This window comes from Hydra viridissima, unplaced genomic scaffold, assembly GCF_058129835.1.
Source record: "Hydra viridissima isolate aposymbiotic clone 2 unplaced genomic scaffold, HvirCarnegie_v1 scaffold_2, whole genome shotgun sequence".
Lineage (NCBI taxonomy): Eukaryota > Metazoa > Cnidaria > Hydrozoa > Anthoathecata > Hydridae > Hydra > Hydra viridissima.
The window spans coordinates 18,469,209-18,487,753 of NW_028324301.1; positions in this window are offsets into that span (position 1 = coordinate 18,469,209).

An 18,545-nucleotide genomic window follows, 5' to 3' on the forward strand; every position below is an offset into this window, starting at 1 on the left:
TTTAAAAAATGGAGTTCTTTAAAATACATGACCCAAAAAAGAGAGAAGAGATTGTAAAAAATTACATTGCCAACAGGGAGAAGCTTTACAATGAGAGCCTCAACCGGAACGTTTCAAATGCAAATTATCAGACTGATCTGTCAAAGTTTTTTCAACCGTTGATCGAGAGCAACGAAAAAGTGAAAAACGATCTAAAGAGCATCGCATACAAAGAGGATGGAAACACTCCACTGGCTTTGTCTTACCCAGAAAGCGAGACGTCTTTTGAAAAAATGAATGTTGGAAATACTGCTTTGGATTATTTGTCAAAATACGCAGCCAAAGCAGCTGTTGCAGACAGAGTGTTTGGAATCCACGCAAAAGAACGAGGAAAAATGTTTATTGGAGACAAAGAAATTTTTATCGAAAATAACGACATCATTACTGATGGAGAAAAGTATGAGGGTACTTTAGGTTTTTGGGAGCTGATCACAAGATCCAGACCTGATATGACAAAGGTAACAAACGAGGACTTGAAAAATTATGAAAAAATACTGGTCGAAACGCATGCAATGGAGAGAGAAGGGAAGCCAACCATACCAAAAGCTTCGAGAAGTAAAAAGTGGGAGAATATTGTTTCAAAATTTTGGGAAAAAAATTACACAAAAACGAGGGGAACAAAAGGTCGCGGAGTAATCATTCTCCCGAGCGATCCAAATGCGCTTGTTCAAAGACTAAGCTTGAGCATCGCCGCTGGTCATGCTGGAAATATTGCATCGAGAAACGAAGCTGTGGCCATTTGTGACGAGCTTTTGAGGCAGGGTGAAATAAACAAAGAGGAATACCGATCGATTCAAAAATACATCGAGTCGTGAAACACGAATTTAAAAAAATATTTTCTCATTTTAAAAAAATGCTCATTGTGAACAACAGAAGATATTTAAAAAAGAACGTCGTCGGAGGAGGAGGGATCGTTGACACGTTTAAAAATTTTTTGAGGAGAATGATAGCTTCAAACGCATCAAAGTCATCTCTTCATTTATTGAGGAAAGCAGCAGCAAGCGAAATTGGAAGAGAAGCGATCACCGCCGCCAGATCTGCCGGAAAAGAATTGGCCTCTTCTGCCATATCAACCGCCAGAGACGTTGCCATCGACAAAGGGAAAAAAGCGATTAAAAAAGTTTACGCCAAGACGGGGACGGTCAATCCAAACCAATTGACCAGCACGATTTTGAACGAAGCGGCAAAGCAATATGCATCTATTAATCCGATGGAAGAACTTCATAAAAAAATGTTTGGCTCGTCCATTCAAGCAAAAAAGAAAATGACAAAAAAGAACGCTTCCAGAATCCAAGATCTGGTCAAAATGGGGAGCGGGCTTTTGATTGCGTGATTTTTTTTTGACGAATCAAAAATGACATAAAAATTTTTTTCTCATTTTAAAAAATGATAAACAGCGACAGATTTAAATTCTTCAGGATCGATCGTTTTTGAGATTGATTGCCAGTCTGTGCAGACACTTCCGTCTGAGGCTTACATCCTCGTCGAAGGGGTTCTGAAAAAAGCGGACGGAACTGCTTACGCGGCAGCAGACAACATTGCTCTGGTGAACAACGCCATGATGTATTTGTTCAGTGATGTCACTTACGACTTATCAGGACAGCAAGTGGAAAGAGTCATGTATCCAGGACAGGGAACAACCATGCTTGGATTGCTAAAATATCCTTTCGGTTTTCAGCTTGCCGATGGTTTGAAGCAAATATGGTATAAAGACACCTCAAACGCAACTGGAAACGCGGGGTTTATCGTCAGGCGAGACCACTTGTTTGCAGACACCACATCCATTGGTGCATTTTCTTTTAGGGTGCCTTTAAAACACATTTTTGGTTTTTGCGAAACATACGACAAAGCCGTTTACGGATTCAGACACACGATCACCTTTACAAAAAAAGAATACGACGACGCCATTTACAGAGCGGGGACTGTTGGTACAGGAATGATCGACCTTAAAAAATTCCGACTCTTCATGCCTCGAATTGAGCTGGATGTTTTGAAAAAATCCGAATTTTTGAATCTAATGGCAAAGAAAATCTCCGTTCCAGTGGCTTACAAAGCAAACAAAGTCGAAAGGCAAGCCATTCCCGCTGGTCTAACAGAATTCACTTGGACCCTTGGAAGAATCACTGACAAAAGCGTTCCGAGATATATCGTGTTCGGTCTTCAGACAAACAGAGGTTCCAGTCAAACCGCAAATCCAGCCGTATTCGATCATTGCGATGTCAACAATTTTTTTGTGATCGTCAATGGGATTAAATATCCTAATTACAATTACGACTTGAATTTTGGAGAAAAGAAAGTGGTTATGGCCCATTCCGACTCGTTCACTTTTGACGAAAAATATTATGGCACAAACGAGCTTGTTTGTCAATCCGGTTTGTCTCTGCTTGAATATAAAAATTTGTATCCGTTGTTTTTTGTCGACATCAGCAAGCAAAAGGAAAGAGTTGTTTCCGAAACGGCCGAATTGGTTGTCAACCTAAAGTTCCGAACGGCAGTACCCGAAAGCACCGTTATTTTCGCAGTGATCATTTCCGACAAATTGATCCAATTTGTTTCAGACGGAACCAACATGAACGCTGTTAATTAGGCGTCATGAGATTCTTGACAAAAAATTGATTTAAAAAATTTTTTTCTTTTTAAAAATAAAACATGAGACTAACAAAAAATTATCTGAAAAATTTGCTGAGAGAAAATGGTGTCACAAAAACCTCAAACAATTTGTTGACCTTGATGATGATTGCGGTTGAGAACAATCTCGTAAGCAAAGATTCTCTTTTGGAAGGTGCGAAAGAATGCAAGTCGGTGGGTCGACCGAAAAAAGAAATAAAAACGGAAAATGCGAAAACGGAAAATTCAAAAAAAATGATCGATCCAAAATACGAGAGGCTTGGTTCGATTCGAAAAAAATCTGTGTCTGTGAAAACGACCAACATCGAAACCGGGGAGGTGGTTGAATACGGATCCCTTTACAAAGCGATGAAAAAGACGGGTCATGGCTGGAGATACTTGGAGCGTAGAAATGGAAAAGTGGAGGATGGGATCAAGATTGAGATTTTCAATTCTGAAAAGCTCAAAAACAGAAAAAAAACTCCAAGCCCGAAAAAATGAAAAAAAAATCCAAGTCCGACAAAAAAATTTTCAATTCTCGGAAAAAAAGAATTAAAAAAATTCTCGGAAAAGAAAGAAAAAAAATTTTTTCTAGGCATAATAAAAATGGAAAACAGAATGCGAAAAATCAGCAAGCCCGAAAAAATCGGGAAAACAAAAAAAATTGATTTCGAGTTAAATAATTTTCTTGGCAATAAAAAAATGGAAAGCAAAACTGTCAAAGAATTGCGAGATATCGCCAAAGCCCAAAAATTGAAAAATTATTCAAAGATGCGAAAGGCTGATCTCGTTAAAGCAATAAAAAACGCGAGACCGGTTCCTGCTCTCCGCGTCCTGATCCTCGTTCGATCTCCCCGCGTCAAACTGCTTAAAAGCCTACCATCGCTCCGAAACCATCAATAATTCCACCAAGACCTATCACGTGGAAACCAGCTCTTCCTCAAAAACCAACCCATTTGCAATAACCTGTCGTTGTGACTGTTTCAGAGCCGTCACGTTATATCATTGACGCTCCTGTTTCAGATTCGACTCCTGCGATGACTCCTGGAATTTTTTCAAGGTTTACGGCGGCTGTGAAAAATGTGGCTGCAAACACCTTCAACAGCATGTTTGAGTTCGTTGATCCGTTTGTTCCAGAGGTGGTGAAGAAAACAGTGAGAAGTGTGGGGAACAAATTTAAAAAAGAAATCGACTCTCTCAAATCAATGGCCCTCAAATCAATTGTGCGCGAAGCAGTTTACAAACCACGCATTCATTTTCATTTGACCGATCACGCACTGAGGCATGTTGCAAAACAATTTTCGCATCAAGTCGAAGGAAACAAAAAGGACGCTTCTGCCTTTTTAGATTTGGCGAAAGACGGAGCGATAAAAATTCTTCAAGAGAATAAAAACAAAAAAGCGAGCCTTGTTTTGACTTGCGATATGGAGAGCGTTAGCCTTACAACGGGAGAGGAGGTGCATCGAATTGTACCTTTTTTGTCAAAAGCTGGGATTATTTTGGAGTCAACGGACACAGTGTCCGCCATCTTGAAAATGGATATCAATTTAATTGACTACAGACCCATCGGTGGTCGGTCGTATATCCCTCTCGATGACTTTTTGGCAAGCAAAAAAGCAATCATTAACATGGAGAACGAAGACAACGAATGTTTCAAGTGGAGCGTCACAAGGGCATTGAACATGAAAGAAAAAAACGGAGAAAGGATTGACAAAGACTTGATTGAAAAATCAAAAAAAATAAATTGGGAAGGGGTTGATTTTCCAACCAAACTAAATCAAATCAAAAAATTTGAAAAAAATAATCCAGAAATCAGCGTCAACGTTTTCGGGTACGAAAAAAAATCCGTACACCCTTTGCAAATATCGAAATGCTTGAACAGAAAGCATGAAATAGATTTGCTGCTTGTTTCAGACGGAAAAACAAATCATTATTGCCTGATCAAAAATCTGAGTCGACTCATTTCATCCCAAGCATCCAACAGAAACGGAAAAAAATATTTTTGCAGAAATTGCTTGCAGGGGATGAAAAGCGAGGAGGATCTTTCAAAACATTCGACCTATTGCAGAGAGTACAGCGCAGCACGAATGGATCTCCCTCCAAAAAATTCGTTCATGAAATTTGGGCACATTGAAAGGTCGATGAGGGTTCCATTCATTGTTTACGCGGATTTTGAAAGCTTTGTCAAACCGATGGACTCTTGCGAACAAAACCCAGACCAGTCGTACACCAAAAAGTTTCAAAGGCACGTTCCGAGCTCCTTTGCCTTTCACATCAAATGTTTTGACGAAAACGTTTATGACGGTGAACCATCCATTTCCGAATCGTCAAACGAGAACCAAGACGTGGCCCAATTTTTTGTCGAAAGTTTGGAAAAAAGAAATAAAAGAAATTTTTGGAAAAAATTTGAAAAAAAATATGGTCTTCACAAAGGACGATGAAAATAGTTTCAAAGCCGCAACCGTTTGCCACATTTGCGAAGAAAAAATTCTCGATACAGAAAAGGTTTGCGATCACTGTCATTTTACTGGAAAATATCAAGGAGCGGCTCACAACGAATGCAACCTAAAATACAAAACGCCAAAATTCATTCCTGTCGTTTTTCACAATCTGTCAGGATAAGACTGTCATTTGTTTATCAAAAAATTGGGTGGAGAAATAACCTGCATCCCATGCAACGAGGAAAAATACATCAGCTTCTCGAAAAAAAAGTGGGAGAGTAGATTGGGAAGGACGGAAAAACAAAAGAAAAAAAAATTGAATTGAAGTTCATCGACAGTTTTAAATTCCTTTCCTTCGGTTTGGATGCTTTGTCAAAAAATTTACAGCCAGAAGAGTTCAAAAACCTCGCAAAATATTTTAAAGGAGAAAAATTCGATTTGCTTCGAAAAAAAGGCGTGTACCCTTACGATTGGATGGATGGATTCGATAAGTTTCATGAAACGCAATTGCCACAAAAAGAAGCGTTTTTCTCAAAACTCAGACACGAGGAAATAAGCGATGAAAATTACGCGCATGCGCAAACGGTTTGGAACGTGTTTCAATGCAAAACGTTCAGAGATTACCACGATTTGTACAACGATTCTGGCGGACGTCTTTGAAAATTTCAGGGACGTTTGCATTAAAAATTACAAGCTCGACCCAGCCTGGTATTACACGTCTCCCGGGTTGGCTTGGGACGCTTGTTTGAAAATGACAAAAATAAAATTGGAATTGTTGAGTGACCCCGACATGCTTCGAATGATCCAAAAAGGGGCTCGTGGAGGTATAAGCATGATCTCCAACCGGCATGGAAAATCGAACAACAAATACATGGGCGACTCGTACGATCCAAGCCAACCATCAAAATTCATTCAATACTTGGACGCCAACAATTTGTACGGATGGGCAATGTGCAAACCTCTTCCCACTCACGGTTTCGAATGGATGACAGAAGACGAACTGTCCGATTGGAGATTGGCTCCTTGCATTTTGGAGGTTGATTTGGATTATCCGGAAAGCCTTCATGATGAACACAACGATTATCCGTTGGCACCCGAGAGAATGAAAATTGGAAAAGTGGATAAGCTCGTTCCAAATTTAAACGACAAAAAAAATTATGTCCTTCACTGTGAAAACCTGAAATTGTACGAACGATTGGGAATAAAAATCTCAAAGGTGCATAGAGGTATAAAATTTGAACAACGGGATTGGATGAAACCGTATATTGACCTCAACACCGAATTGAGAACAAAAGCCACCAGCGAGTTTGAGAAGGAATTTTTCAAGCTGATGAACAATTCGGTGTTTGGAAAAACCATGGAGAACATTGAAAAAAGAGTGGACGTGAGACTGGTGACAGAAAAGGAAAAGGCAATAAAATTGTCGGCGAAACCAAACTACGACCGGCACACGATTTTCGACGAAAACTTGATTGCCGTTCACATGAAAAGGACAAAAAATTTTTATAACAAACCAATTTATTTGGGTATGTCCATTTTGGATTTGAGCAAAACCTTAATGTTTGAGTTCCACTACGTTTACATCAAAAAAAAATATCCTGGTGACGTAAAGCTTCTAATGACAGACACGGACTCGCTGGTTTATGAAATAAAAACGGACGATTTTTACAAAGACATTGCCGACGATGTGGAAAAAAAATTTGACACGAGCGATTTTAGCAAAAGCCATCCAGCCATTCAAAGCGCAGGGTTCAAAGCGGGTTTAAACAAAAAGGTCATTGGGATGTTCAAAGACGAAACCGGAGGAAAAGAGTTTGTCGGTCTCCGGTCAAAATTGTACTCTTACAAAATCCATGAAAAAGAGCACAAAAAATGCAAAGGGGTCAAAAGAAATGTCGTCCAAAAATACATCACACACGACGATTACAAAAAATGTCTCGAAACCAAAAAAGAAAAGGTAAACAAAATGAATGTCATCCGATCCCATTTGCATGACGTTTACACGGAGGAAATCAACAAAACCTCTCTCAGCTCCGACGATGATAAAAGAATCATTTTGGATGATGGGATACACACGTTGGCTTATGGTCACTACAAAAAAAGACCTTGTCCTTATTCGGTCGATAAACCTTGTTTCAACTTGATCAATTATGATAAGTTTTTCGGTCCAGAGACAGAGGCAGAGCCAGAGGCAGAGCCAGAGGCAGAAACAGAAACAGAGGCAGATCTAGAGCCAGAGTCAGAGCCAGAGACAGAGACAGAAAGGTTGATCGCAGAATGCAGAAAGATAATCGCGGAGAACAAAAACATTTCAAGTAAGTCAAAAAGGTTAATCTCAGAGTGCAGAGGGATAATCGCGGAGACCAAAGGATTTTAAAAAAAGAAAAAAAAAGGTAAGTGACAAAAAAAAATTAACAAAATAAAAAAATGAACTAAATGATCAATGTGGAAGGAGTTATTTTACCGAACGAGGCTTTGACCAATTTTCAATTGATGGAAGCAGCAAAAAAACTAAAAATAAAAAATTTTCGAGGGGTTTTTGTCAGACATATTGCCAAAAAAACCGAGAAAAAAAGAATGCGGGATTATCAACACGGGGGATTCGAGCACTGGAGGGTTTCATTGGGTGTGCTGGTACAAAGACGGAGACGCAAAGTTCAGCTTTGACTCTTATGCTCAACCCCCTCTCGTCGAGCTCGTCGATTATTTAAAAAGCCCTGTCTTTTACAACAGCGAAAGTGTTCAATTTGGAAACACGTCTTATTGCGGTCACTTGTGTCTTTACGTCTTGAAAAAATGTGAAGAGGGAAACAGCTTTCAAGACGTTGTCAACACCCTTTGGTGATTGCAATTTAAAAAAAATTTTTACCCTTTTAAAAAATGATTGACAAATTCAACAGAAATGAGTTCAGCGTTTATTTACACAATCTTACATCAGACTCAGCAAGCAACGTTTATATCAAAACGGATGGGTCAAGCACCATCACTGCAGACATTGATTTTAACTCAAACAAAATCATCAACCTGGCAGAACCAACCAACTCACACGACGCTGCCACAAAAAATTACGTGGACACGCATTCAACAGGCGGAGGTGGAGAAACGGTGATTGGAGCTGCGGACTTGGATTTAAATTTTCACAAAGCGATCAATTTGAACGAACCGACCAATCTTCACGACGCCGCCACTAAAAATTACGTCGACGTCAGCTCAAGCATGCGCGTCAAAACAGATGGAACGAGCACAATCACTGCTGACATGGACCTAAACTCCAATAAGCTGATCAATGTGAAAGATCCAACCGCTTTAAAAGACGCAGCGACAAAAAACTACGTCGACACAAAAGTGGCATATAACAATATCTTTTACACGGACATCAACATGACAGCACACAAATTGACCAATTTGGCAGAGCCAACTTTATCCTCGGATTCAGCCACAAAAAATTACGTGGACACGCATGCATCAGGAGGAACTGGCACGGTAATTGGCACAGCGGACTTGGATTTGAATTCTCAAAAACTGATCAATGTGCTTGATCCTTCAAACACGCAAGACGCTGCGACAAAAAGTTATGTGGACGCTTTGTCACAAAAATCCAACTTTTTAGGATTTGTTCCCAATTCAAGCTTTTCGTCATTGGGATTAAAGTCGCAAACGGTAGCAGGATCAACCACCGCACCGGTTTTCAGCTACATTGACGGTCCTGGTGTTCTGAGAAGATTATGGCTGGCTTTGAGCGGAGCCGGAACAAACGTCCCTGGAAATGTTTTTATTCGGATATTGGCAGACGGAGAAATCAGAGTGGGTAATTATTCAACAACCATTGACGCTGTTGGTGTGGACGCCGCTGCTCTTGCTACTGATTTGCTTTTTTCACCTCTCGGAGGACCTTTTTACGCCAACTCTTTGCAAGGATGTAACATGTTCAGCACCACATCCTTGGGAGGATATTTTACCGTCGACTTGCTGTTTACATCAAGCTTGACCATCCAATTGGTTAATAATAATGCTGCAGCCATTACTTACTGGATTCAACCGTTCATTTCCACATTCACCTCCATTCCTCCTCTCCTTTCCTCCGTTAAATTGCACTGCAGGACGTTCAGATATTTTCAAACAGCTTACGGAAACGAATATGTTTTGCTGAACACCCACGGAAATGGAAATGGAGTTTTTCTAAAATACATCCGAATGCACATCATCGGCTCCACTGGAAACTGGTGGGAGCCTCGAGTCAGAATGTACGACGGAAATTTACCTCCCGGAAACGGTACTGTCCTTAGCCCCTGGACACCTTACAGTGCAAAAAATTACAACACTTTTCCTGGATACGACGGAGACAGCAAATGCATCTTTTCCTCATCTGGACTTGAAGATTTTTACTTGTCCTCGTGGAACGGATCAAACATATCATCGTTCAACAACAAATCGACGGAGCTGCTGTATCAATCCAATGCTTCCATCGGATCCACCACCACAATTTCCTTTTACAGAAATTTTGCAGAAGCAGACTCCATGCCTAGCGTCGCAGCCGGCAGAAGATTCGTCGTCACTCTCAACTCCGGCGACGCGCAAGTCGGTCAATCCGGAAGCTTTTACCTTCTTCTCGGACAAGCCTATTATTACGCTTAATTATCAAGATTTAAACACCTTTGCAAAAATTAAAGCTTTTTTTTTTCATTACGCGTGTTTATCACGTCATGAAAAAAATGTTTTCTCATCGGAATTTTTTTTTTTACCACCAGAAAATTTTCACCCCACGATTATCAAAAATTTACACAAAGACGATGAAAATAAAAAATGAGCCAGAACTCTCATTTTATAGTAGTTATATATATATATATATATATATATATATATATATATATATATATATATATATATATATATATATATATATATATATATATATATATATATATATATATATATATATATATATATATATATATACGCTGCCAGTTTCTCTTTTCAGAATTGTCAAGAAGTCTTTCTATTTTCTTGTTCTTTAAGAACATTGAGCACTTTCTATTTTATATGTTCTGCTCTGAATATTGAGCAATAGTTTTGTAAAATACACTAACACAATTTACATCCAATTTAAGATATCTATTGCAAGTAATAAGTAATCAAGATTTGAATAATAAATTATGTGGTTTGTTATAAATCATTATATTATATACTAATTCATAACATGTTATGAACTCATGATATATACTCAAAAAATTAGAAAACTTTCCTGTCGGACTTTTTTTAGTCACCGCTTTATTATAAACGTCTAGAAAAATCCCGCGAGATCTGAATGGCATAATTTTACGTCACCCTCAGATAAACGAAACAAACCCGGAATTTACGGAGACTGGCCTTAAACTACATGAGTAGTAAATAAATAATAATATTCTTTCAGTTTTATTTTAATTATTTTAACAAAAAAATAAAATGGCCAACAATAGTATAGCAATAACTAAGATGCTAAATTCGTCAAAGTCTGACACAGACAAGCTGAATTCAATTTGGGAAGAATATCTCTGGACAGATCGAATAGATGACGAACTCAACAGCTCTGATGATGAAGTTGCCATGGCAGACCATGAATCCGAAATTTCTGACTCTGATGATGAGAAGGATGAAGTTGATATGAAAAAAATTGATTTTGAACTGGCAATAGAACATGCTCAAGTTACTCCAGAGATCGTTACGGTTACGATTACGGTTATATGTTATATAAAATATATCTGGTAAAAAACGAAAAACTGTCAATGAGACGCGACCAAGAGATCGAGGTCGGGGTCGTGGTGCACGACGACGTGGTTTAGACTTAACTGTTTTTTTTATTTTTGTTTTAAACTTTTAATGTTTGTTTTAACTCTTCACTTTTTACTCTGTTATGCTTGCTTTTAAACCAGCACATGAAATTTTTTATAAACAAGATTTAGGTATTTTTTTTGCTTTAAATATTGTCAATAGATTTAAAAATCTAAAAATTAAAAAATTGATAATAATTTAATTTTCTCGATGTACTAAAAGTGTTATAATTTAAAAAGTAATCAAGCTACAGTAATATTTTTTTCAGGACTTGTTGCAAATGTATTACAGTAGATGTGTGCCAAATTAGAACAAAATCCATGCATGGTTGCTAAGGAGTTTTCTATTTTATATGACATCAAACCTTTAAACGCGTTTTTTTCCGTTTTAAAATTTTAATATAGATGTTACATTTTTGCTCATAACTTTGGCTAGGGTCAAGCTAGAGCAATAATTTTTGCATCATTTTAAAGCAGAATATTATACCTTTTCAAATATGTATCACACTCAAAACTAAAAATTTTATACATGTGACTGGTTTTGGTCAGATGGGTCACATATTTCTTCTACTTAAATATTAACAGAAATATAAATAGAAATAGAGATAAAAATTAGTTTGAAAACTTGCTACGTTCATTTCAGCAATTTCTTTTATTGAAAACTTTATGCATGCCTCTAAAATATCATTTATTGTTAAAACGAATATTAATGAAAATTTTCAAATAACTTAATAAATGATTAGTTCTTTTTCGGAAACTGTTTGTATGCATCAAAAACTATCACGTTTTATTAAGGCAAATATTAAGGGAATATTGAGGCAAATATATAAATAAAAAGTCCGTAAACCGAAAATGTTATTTGATCCGTGTTTTCGAATTTTTAATCCGAAAAGTAATCCTTATTAATAATCTGAACCGTTTTTGTGGATTTTAAATTCAATAAATAATCCGAAATATTCGTCCGATCCGATATGGCAAACTTAATCCGATTCGTTTCTTTTTCTTTTATTTCACTTTTTTTTTCTTTTCAGATGCCTAAGCTGTCTAATATTTGGGAATTCTTCAACAATGTGGAGGAAAACAAGGCAAAATGCAAGGCCTGTGGCAAAATATACTTAATCAATAAAAGCACCACAAGTCCTTTAAGGAACCATTTGAAAAGAGTTTATGTAAACAATTTATGTAAACAATTAGAAAGGAAAGACAAGCAAAAATCAACAATACCAGACATTTTTGATGAGCTTGCCTCTGAAGACTCAGATTTTGAACAAACACAAGAAAGAGGAAAAAAGAGGAGATGTCCACAGACACAAAAAGATACCCCAGCATCTCTACAGCCTGGACCAAGTGGAACTTGTTGCACTTCCAACACACAGACACGGCAAGGTAGAAAACAGGCTACCAAACCTGAATGGGAAGTTACTGACATCAATCAAAGAAGAACTGTTGTTGACATTACTAAATGGGTGATCGAGGACACTCAACCATTTTCTATTGTAGAAACTGACGCATTCACCCGGATGATGAAAACTGCAACCAACGGTCAATTCAGAGCCATTACAGCAAACAATATATCTACGAAATACATTCCTCTCCTTTTTAAATTTATCAAGGAACAAGTAAAAAATATTTTCAATTCAGACAAGTCAAATCTTGATGGAGTGGCCTTTACATCCGACGTGTGAACCACTGATCACACCTTTTTGTCTTTCATGAGCCTTACACTCAACTATATAGATTCAAAGTTCCAATTAAAGCTCTTCTTGGTGGAAATGTCCTACTTCCCCAAACAACATACTGGCGACAATATTTCCAAGAAGCTCAATGAATCTATCAACAAACTTGAACTTGATTTTGGAGTCAAAACCTGGAAAACAGTCGACAGTACAGCTAATGTCCAAGCAGGTGTTAGGAAATCAATTGGATTTCAAAGTGCAATTTGGTGTGTCAATTACCGTCTAAATCTAGCTGTCAGTGGTGCTGTTAATGATAAAAGATGTCCAAAGTGGTCAATTCTCAACCACAAAATAACAAAATTAGTAGCTCACTTTAGACTACTTGCGTTAAGGAAGTTAATATGCTTTTGTCAAGCCGCGTTTTTTTAACCGATTGTGTAAATTAGCTTCTGTACTACCATAACGTTTAATTTAACATATTCGAATCAATTCAAATAGCTTAAACTTGATCTGAATTTCTAATCCATTTTCAAAGCTTAAAAAGGAGTTTGGGCTATTCGAGGCAAGTAGAGTTCAAACATTAAGCTTAAATAAGATTGATGCTGAAAATGATTTACAAAGTTATTAATTGTTAGTGTTTTGAAAATGTAAATTTAGTTATTGAAGTTCTTTTATCCATTTATACTTTGATTTAAAATTTGAAAATATTTTTTAGTATTTTAACACTGGTATGTACCGGTATTATAACTATTTGAATACCGAAAACCAGTATTAGAACATGGAAATACCATTTGTTATTAACTTGAATTAAAAAAAAATTCTGCCTGTGAAAATGTAAAATGTACTTGTTTAGTACATTTTACATTTCCACAGGCAGAATTTTACTTGTTAGTAAAACACCCAAAGTTATTATTTATACAATTGCGTAGGCAAGATAGGAAGGCATGAGGTGAGGAAGGGATTTACAGTTGTGGACAAAATAATGGTAGTGGTTAGTAAAACAATGGTTTGTGATAATAATTTTATGTAAATTTAAATATAAATTAATAAATTTAGGCATAACAGTAATACAAATACTGAATAATGAAATGGGAGTAAAAAATGTTGGTAGCACTGTTCAAATTATTTTAGTCTACTATATTCGTATATAAAATTCGGGGAAGTCCCGATTTTTATATACGATTATATCTAGATTTGTAGGTTAAAATAACAAATCTGTTGTTTCCAATCAATTTATTTATATTAGCTTTTTGTTTATTTGGTTTTAGTAAGACTAATTAAAGGTAAGATTAATTTTAGTGTTAATTTAATGAAATATATAAAATAATCGTATACATTTATTTTATAAATAGAAATTATGGGTCGTAATGTAGGCGAAAAAAGGGGCCGAAAACAAAAAACGACTGAACATGAAGACAGATTGATAAAATGTGCTGCTTTTGCCGATCCTTTTGTAACTTCCCGCCATACTAAAGAAGATTTAAATTTAAGCGTTTCTTCGAGAACAGTACGTAGGTGGTTAGTACAAAATAAGTTAGTCGCCAGAAGCCCAAGAAAAGTTCCCCTTTTGAAAAAAAGGAATGTGGTAGCAAGATTACATTTTGCAAAAACGCATGGAGATAGGCCTGTTTCAAAATGGTGCAATATTTTGTGGTCTGATGAAATCAAAATTGTTTTATTTGGGTCAAGTGGACGCAGGATGTATGTAAGGAGGCTACCTAACTCTGCATACAAACCGCAATACACCATAAAAACTGTAAAACATGGCGGAGCAAAAATAAATATTTGGGGTTGTTTTTCTTATTATGGTATAATGTACCAAGACATATGCCTTCAAATATTTTGTAATATTTGAAGGTATATGTCTTGGTCCATAATACCATCAATCTTATCTATAAGATTGATGGTATTATGGACCAAGACATATACCTTCAAATATTACAAAATACCATGTTGCCCTATGCAGAAGAAGATGTGCCCCTAAGATGGATTTATATGCAGGACAACGATCCAAAGCATACCAGTCGCAGGGTAAAAAGTTGGTTCATCGAGAATAGGGTTGCAGTTATGGATTGGCCTGCACAGTCACCGGATCACAATCCGATCGAAAACCTTTGGACGGATTTAAAAGTGGCAGTTTATAGTCAAAAACTAAAAAATCAGCAGGAGTTAAGGCAAGTTGTCCAGAATGCTTGGAACAACATTCCTTTAGAATGTTGTCAAAATTTGGTTAACTCAATGCCGAATAGATGCAAAGCTGTGATAAAAAACCGGGGGCATGCGATTAAATATTAATTTTTTACTATTGTTTAATTTAACTTATATCATTTTTTTGTTAATAAAATAAATTATTTGCAAAATAACATTAAATAAATTAATACTACTATTAATATGTCCAACCTTTTTTTTATACTTAAATAATTATTATAAATAAAAGCAAAAATTTTAAATTTTCTACTAATTAGTTTATCATCTCACACCTATTTAATTAATAATCCAGTATTACAACCTCATTTTCAGTAACTGTTTAAAGATAATAATATTAATTCGTTAATTTTAATCACACCACAATTATTTTGTCCATAACTGTATGTGTTAAGTAGAAGATAAAAACTTTCAAATATATTCATTGAATAAAACTTGAATGCTAGCTGTTTTTATGATTTAGCTCGTGCATATGCATTCAAGCTTTTAAGCAATTCCCAAAAAAAGGAATTTTTGAGGGGGGAGGTTTTGAAGATCTTTGTAAACAAATAGGTGGATTCCGGAAACCCCCACTCCTCCCCAGCCATTACGAAAACCTACCGACAACGTTTTTTGTAGGTACATATTACTTAAATGAAAATTTTTTGGAAGCCTATAAATAATAAACCTTATTATTGGTCTTCGTTAAATTTAAAAAATTTAATAACATATTCAGCAAGCTTTGCTAAAACATAAGGCTATTGATGCTTTATTAAGTGAAAATTGTGTGGCAAGGCACTAAGGTACATGCATTAAAAAGCAATATTTTAACAAGCTTGGTTTAAAAGTAAACTGTGAATAATATAGATACGTGCGTATCCATCTATTTGCAGCACCGATTTTGTAATCAAAATCTTCGACCATTTTATTATTGCATGCAAAATGTCATTTAAAAATATTATGTAGCAGAGACCTAATTTTTTGTAGCAGAATAAATACCTTAGTTAAGCATTTTCCGCAATATTATGAAAAATGGGAGGGGTGATCTCAATGATTAAATGAAATAGTCCATCATTATAGCCAATTTCATTAAAAACAAGAATGAATATCATCATAATAGCTTACTAACTTGAAAAAGAGTATCCATATGATGCACCTCTGATTTGTTCATAATAATCCCTTTGCACACGATTATTATATTATCATAATTATTATAACTATTATAATAAAATATACCCACAATTCTGTTAAAAACAATATTAAGCAATGGGAAAAGATTTTATTATATAAGCAGTATTCATTACATATTAACATATTACAAATTATAAGCGTAATAAGGTGTAATGTTATAATTACATAAAGTATAATATCATAATTACGCAGAAACTAACATTACGCTTGTATACGTGATATTCAGCATATTAATTTATGAAATTTTATTATTGATTTTTAATTCATTATTAAAAATATTTTATTGTTTTAACCAAATAAATTAATTGAAGTACTAAAATATTTTTAATATTATGACAACATTATTTTTTATTAAAGCGCAAATAAACAAATAAAGTTCCATAACAAAACTACCGTTAGCCGAAAGGAAATTTTAATGTTGGTTGCAGTTTTCTTAAGGTATAAGACCCCTCAAAAAGTTTTTAACTAAAATAACTTTTGACAAAAAACCAACTTTATTCTGAGAAAAAACCAGGTAACAACATTTAAAAAAATAAAAAATAATTTTATCAGTTGTCATGGTTACCAATTAAAATAGTCAACGTTGAAAAATGTTTGTGCAACCCCGGCCATACTATCTCAGTAACTGAAAGCATTTAGGGTATGAAATTTTGGCAAAAGGTTAATAACATATTGATCTACAAACTGAACTAAAACTATTTTTAAAAAAATAAATATTTGAGTTACGCTGAAATTTTTAAAATGGTGCAGTAAGGTGGTTTACCAGGAAATAAAGTTTATATTTTTCAAATTTTTCAAATTTTCAGTTTAGATTGTTTTAAGATAATTAATTATCCCTGAATTCATTTCTGAAATCTGTTTTTCAGAAAAATAAACACAAAAGGTTTATTTTAAGATTTAAACGAGGTGGTTAAAATAATTTTCCATAGCAACGGCCCCTATCAACACACTTATCTTTCTTGTTTTGGACTAATTTTTGTATACTTGGCATACTTTTCAAAAAATTGAATTTTAGTATGATGGTTAAGTCTGTTCTATACCGTAGATTAAAAAAAAATAAACGAACTACATTTACTTTCAGTGTTATATAAGAGATGAATAAATGACAAAATTTTATATTTATGTTTACCTTTACTGATGAAGTTGTTTATGGATTTTAGTTCTTTTATTATTTAAATATAGCTAATATAAAAAGTAAAGGGAAATAAAAAAAATTATTTAAGAAAAGTGAAGAGGACATTCGCTGGGAACAAGTTCCAAAAAGCAAGTAAAACCGAAATAGTAACAACAACTTTACTAAAAAAATCATGTAGTGCTAAAAGGCTTAGCAAATTTAAATTGAATGAAAAACAGTGTTCAGATGATTTTAATTTAACTATGTATTTTCCTATTCTCAAAGAAATATTAATGCAAGTTGGTAGCTGCCCAGATTGTCAAAATGGAGTAACCATACCAGGGGCGTGTACAGGAATTTTTTTGGGTAAGTCGCAGTTTTAACCCCCCCCTCCCCCCCCAAAAAAAAAAAAAAAGTTAAATTTTAGCATCCCCCTCCCCCCCCCCCTTCCTCATTCACAAACGCATATATGAGGTAAGACGGTGTTGCGTTAAAAAAGTTAGTCGTTAAAAAAGTTTATTAAAAGTGAAATCTGCGCATGCGCAAAATCATTAAAACTTTTTTAACGCCTTACGGCGTTAAAAAAGTTTGTACGTTAAAAAAGTATTCAAAATGGTACCGTCAATCGGAGTAACTTTAGTCGCCGGGGTGACTTTGTTGACCGGGGTCAATTGTTGATTTTTTTTTAAATTCCTAAAACTTAACAAAGATAACATGTTTTAATTTTCTTAGAGATACCAACAATATATATCGACTATTATATCAACAATTTTGGTATATCAACAGTTTTTGTGAATATAGCACAGTTACTTCGTAGACTACATTGAGTTTATTTTGGCATTTTTTGACACTTCTGATACATTTATTGAACCATTTGAATTCTTAGCCGGTGAAAATGCCGAGGAAATATAAGCGAAAGCGTGGTTCAAGAGCGTATGCAACTTCATACAGTCAAGAAACGTTTTCCAATGCTATAAAAGAATGTTTAACTGGGAGAATAAGCGTGAGAAAGGCTAGTCGACAGTTCGGAATATACGCTTCCCATTTGCTTTAACCGCTGGACGTTGCTGTTTTCCGTCCGCTAAAGATAGAAACGCGCATCAAAGAATCAATACCAAAAAATGTGGAATATTTCCCTTCGATAAAGAAATGGTCATGAAGCGTTTGCCACAGGTTAACAAAGACATTGGAAGAGGTACCGGTAGTACTGTTAAGGAAGTATTCAATGAAGATATAGGTCTATTAGTGAAACATTGTGGACAGGATGGGAAAACAAATCGCACCAGAGGGAAAAAGATCACACCTGGCAAAGCGATAACACCGCAAGATCTGGTGAATAACACAACTCCTACCACATCAAAGAATAACAATAACACCAAGAATAACAGTAATACCAAGAATAACAAGAAAAGGGCAAGAGTTGAACAAGTGTCATCATCCTCAGATGACGATAATGACCTACTAGAAAATGACTTTTAATGACTTT